This window comes from Schistocerca americana, unplaced genomic scaffold, assembly GCF_021461395.2.
Source record: "Schistocerca americana isolate TAMUIC-IGC-003095 unplaced genomic scaffold, iqSchAmer2.1 HiC_scaffold_792, whole genome shotgun sequence".
Taxonomy (NCBI): Eukaryota; Metazoa; Arthropoda; class Insecta; order Orthoptera; family Acrididae; genus Schistocerca; species Schistocerca americana.
The window spans coordinates 2,501-7,500 of record NW_025726558.1 but is presented as its reverse complement, the minus strand read 5'-3'; the positions used below and the strand labels follow the sequence as shown (position 1 = coordinate 7,500).

Sequence of the window (5,000 nt, the reverse complement as noted above, 5' to 3'; positions counted from 1 at the left end):
AGCACACAAACAATGGCAGGAATGAAAGACACAGGTCTGCCACAAGCATGGAATGAGAGCGCCGCCTGTCATGAGCCAAAGGTGCATCCTGACGTGGCAAATCAGATGATGCCGCAGGCATCCACTTACTATAATCACAATCAACAAACCGGCCGCCCCGCCCCGCCCCCCATTAAACCTTTCCTTACAACAATGTGTACCTTAACCTAACCTATATCGTACCGTAACCTAACCTATATCGTACCGTAACCTAACCTATGTCGTACCGTAACCTAACCTATGTCGTACCGTAACCTAACCTATGTCGTACCTTAACCTAACCTATGTCGTACCTTAACCTAACCTATGTCGTACCTTAACCTAACCTATGTCGTACCTTAACCTAACCTATGTCGTACCTTAACCTAACCTATGTCGTACCTTAACCTAACCTATGTCGTACCTTAACCTAACCTATGTCGTACCTTAACCTAACCTATGTCGTACCTTAACCTAACCTATGTCGTACCTTAACCTAACCTATGTCGTACCTTAACCTAACCTATGTCGTACCTTAACCTAACCTATGTCGTACCTTAACCTAACCTATGTCGTACCTTAACCTAACCTATGTCGTACCTTAACCTAACCTATGTCGTACCTTAACCTAACCTATGTCGTACCTTAACCTAACCTATGTCGTACCTTAACCTAACCTATGTCGTACCTTAACCTAACCTATGTCGTACCTTAACCTAACCTATGTCGTACCTTAACCTAACCTATGTCGTACCTTAACCTAACCTGTATTGCGCCTTAACCTAACCTGTATTGCGCCTTAACCTAACCTGTATTGCGCCTTAACGTAACCTGTATTGCGCCTTAACGTAACCTGTATTGCGCCTTAACGTAACCTGTATTGCGCCTTAACGTAACCTGTATTGCGCCTTAACGTAACCTGTATTGCGCCTTAACGTAACCTGTATTGCGCCTTAACGTAACCTGTATTGCGCCTTAACGTAACCTGTATTGCGCCTTAACGTAACCTGTATTGCGCCTTAACGTAACCTGTATTGCGCCTTAACGTAACCTGTATTGCGCCTTAACGTAACCTGTATTGCGCCTTAACGTAACCTGTATTGCGCCTTAACGTAACCTGTATTGCGCCTTAACGTAACCTGTATTGCGCCTTAACGTAACCTGTATTGCGCCTTAACGTAACCTGTATTGCGCCTTAACGTAACCTGTATTGCGCCTTAACGTAACCTGTATTGCGCCTTAACGTAACCTGTATTGCGCCTTAACGTAACCTGCATTGCGCCTTAACGTAACCTGTATTGCGCCTTAACGTAACCTGTATTGCGCCTTAACGTAACCTGTATTGCGCCTTAACGTAACCTGTATTGCGCCTTAACGTAACCTGTATTGCGCCTTAACGTAACCTGTATTGCGCCTTAACGTAACCGATATTGCGCCTTAACGTAACCTATATTGCGCCGTAACGTAACCTATATTGCGCCGTAACGTAACCCACATTGCCCCTTAACGTAACCCACATTGCCCCTTAACGTAACCCACATTGCCCCTTAACGTAACCCAACACACGTTGGGCCTTAACCCAACACACGTTGGGCCTTAACCCAACACACGTTGGGCCTTAACCCAACACACGTTGGGCCTTAACCCAACACACGTTGGGCCTTAACCCAACACACGTTGGGCCTTAACCCAACACACGTTGGGCCTTAACCCAACACACGTTGGGCCTTAACCCAACACACGTTGGGCCTTAACCCAACACACGTTGGGCCTTAACCCAACACACGTTGGGCCTTAACCTGCTCTGTAATTGTCATACGACGCGTTAAATTAGTGTAGTGTTGCCTAACTGCAACCCCCGCAATATAGTTTGCTACTCGCACTGCCCGGTCCCCAGTGTATCGCTTCATGTTAAACACCTTGCAGCTATACACTGTAATGTGGATGGCAGCAGGACGTACATGCTCAATGCCCTTTGCAGTTGTTCATTGGCATTTGCAGTTGTTCATTGGCATTCGCATGTGCGAAGCACTTAGCCTACGCTGTGGTACGGCCTGTGTCAACTGTCCGCTGATGTTGTACGTCCAAATCACACACTGTACTGCACATTGGTCCTCATGTACTGAATGATACATCGTGGTACATGTGACCGTACAACGACTGCGCCAACAACGGCGAACCATGCGGTCCAAATGTTGTGCACTCAGCTACGTGTCGTCTCCCTATAAGAGCTGGATTGCAGTGTGGTATGCCCTGGATGGCGATCAGCATGAGCCGTCTGTTGATGTAGTGGCGCGTGTTGTCAGACGTAGTCGTCTCTTCTCACACACCGTGATAGCATGGTGCACTGCGTTCCACATCTGCGACATGCGACAGAGGCCGGTTGACAGTCGTTCGCGCAATGGACATCGCATACGTACGGGGGCCACCTTCCACGTGTTCGCGAAGCGTGCACATGTTGTTGCGTGTATGTGGGCAGACATAGTGTGTCGTGACACCTGACACAGGCATGCAACAATCGTTGAATTTGCAAATGGCGATGGACGCCTACGTTTGCTGGTGACGTTATGCAAATGAACAACTGGTAAACCGTTGTGGTGCGGTTGTTCTCGCTAGAGGTGAATCAGTGATGGCGACGATCGGTTGAGCTACCAACCGGTTGTTCCAGCGATACCCACCATGCCCACGAACGTGAATGGCATCTGGGTGTGAAGCGATACGCGGCGGTGGCTGGGTGGGACCGTCCCCGGCCGGTGAGGGGGGGCCTCCCGGCGTGCTGGCCGCGCGGTGCGTGGGCGCACGCGCTACAGCCGGCTGGTGGGGGCGGCCAGTGGCAGGCGCGCCGGCCGACGGAGGCGGCAGGCGGCGCAGCTGCGCGCCGGCGCACCCTGCACGCGGCGCCGTGCGGCCAAAGTAGGTCCTCGCGGGCCCGGTGCGAAGCGCGGTGGACATCTGCAGTGTGCTGGTCCGATTGAGGACTGTGTGCGCTGAGGATGCGCCGCCGCCCGGCGCTCGGCGCCGCGACGCCGTCTGCTGCTCGGTCGCCTCTGCGGTTCTCGCAGGTGGTTTGTATCGCAGCTGTGCGGACGTGTTGGCGCGTGCGCTGTGCTGGGAGAGTTCGCTTCGGCACCCAAGTGGGGCTTTTGTCCTTCTGTGGCGCTGGCGTTGGAGCTGCCGGTCACCGTAGGTGGCGCGTGTTGTCTCCCGCCGGCAATGCCACGACAGCACGCTCCCGGGCCTCTGTCGGCAGCGGCAAGCTCAGTTGGGAGCACGGGTGGTCGCACCTAAAGCGTCTACTCGCCAAACTCCGGGCGATTGCGCCTCTCTCGAACCCGACCAAGTACTTAGGACGGCGCTGCGCGCCGCCGGGACCTGAGAGGGTTTCGAGGTGTATGGTGCAGGGGAGCTCAGCCTCCTCCTGTTTGCAGAATAATTGAGCGGACGCTTGCGTGTTCGCGCGGGCCCCCGGGACACACTCCCGGGCGGCCGGCTGCTCAGCTCTAGTTGACGCAGCTCCCTGGTTGATCCTGCCAGTAGTCATATGCTTGTCTCAAAGATTAAGCCATGCATGTCTCAGTACAAGCCGCATTAAGGTGAAACCGCGAATGGCTCATTAAATCAGTTATGGTTCCTTAGATCGTACCCACGTTACTTGGATAACTGTGGTAATTCTAGAGCTAATACATGCAAACAGAGTCCCGACCAGAGATGGAAGGGACGCTTTTATTAGATCAAAACCAATCGGTCGGCTCGTCCGGTCCGTTTGCCTTGGTGACTCTGAATAACTTTGGGCTGATCGCACGGTCCTCGTACCGGCGACGCATCTTTCAAATGTCTGCCTTATCAACTGTCGATGGTAGGTTCTGCGCCTACCATGGTTGTAACGGGTAACGGGGAATCAGGGTTCGATTCCGGAGAGGGAGCCTGAGAAACGGCTACCACATCCAAGGAAGGCAGCAGGCGCGCAAATTACCCACTCCCGGCACGGGGAGGTAGTGACGAAAAATAACGATACGGGACTCATCCGAGGCCCCGTAATCGGAATGAGTACACTTTAAATCCTTTAACGAGTATCTATTGGAGGGCAAGTCTGGTGCCAGCAGCCGCGGTAATTCCAGCTCCAATAGCGTATATTAAAGTTGTTGCGGTTAAAAAGCTCGTAGTTGGATTTGTGTCCCACGCTGTTGGTTCACCGCCCGTCGGTGTTTAACTGGCATGTATCGTGGGACGTCCTGCCGGTGGGGCGAGCCGAAGGCGTGCGACGCGCCTCGTGCGTGCTCGTGCGTCCCGAGGCGGACCCCGTTGCAATCCTACCAGGGTGCTCTTGAGTGAGTGTCTCGGTGGGCCGGCACGTTTACTTTGAACAAATTAGAGTGCTTAAAGCAGGCAAGCCCGCCTGAATACTGTGTGCATGGAATAATGGAATAGGACCTCGGTTCTATTTTGTTGGTTTTCGGAACCCGAGGTAATGATTAATAGGGACAGGCGGGGGCATTCGTATTGCGACGTTAGAGGTGAAATTCTTGGATCGTCGCAAGACGAACAGAAGCGAAAGCATTTGCCAAGTATGTTTTCATTAATCAAGAACGAAAGTTAGAGGTTCGAAGGCGATCAGATACCGCCCTAGTTCTAACCATAAACGATGCCAGCCAGCGATCCGCCGCAGTTCCTCCGATGACTCGGCGGGCAGCCTCCGGGAAACCAAAGCTTTTGGGTTCCGGGGGAAGTATGGTTGCAAAGCTGAAACTTAAAGGAATTGACGGAAGGGCACCACCAGGAGTGGAGCCTGCGGCTTAATTTGACTCAACACGGGAAACCTCACCAGGCCCGGACACCGGAAGGATTGACAGATTGATAGCTCTTTCTTGATTCGGTGGGTGGTGGTGCATGGCCGTTCTTAGTTGGTGGAGCGATTTGTCTGGTTAATTCCGATAACGAACGAGACTCTAGCCTGCTAACTAGTCGCGTGACATCCTTCGTGC

General features: G+C 52.7%; 1 non-coding gene across 1 annotated transcript in view; it reads left to right on the top strand.

Moving 5' to 3' along the window:
* The first annotated feature begins 3,532 nt into the window (after window positions 1–3,532).
* Window positions 3,533–5,000, top strand: part of LOC124590994 — a 1,910-nt gene continuing 442 nt past the window's right edge. The window contains exon 1 of the ribosomal RNA XR_006976868.1: window positions 3,533–5,000. This exon is cut by the window's right edge and continues 442 nt beyond it. This is a non-coding gene — a ribosomal RNA (small subunit ribosomal RNA).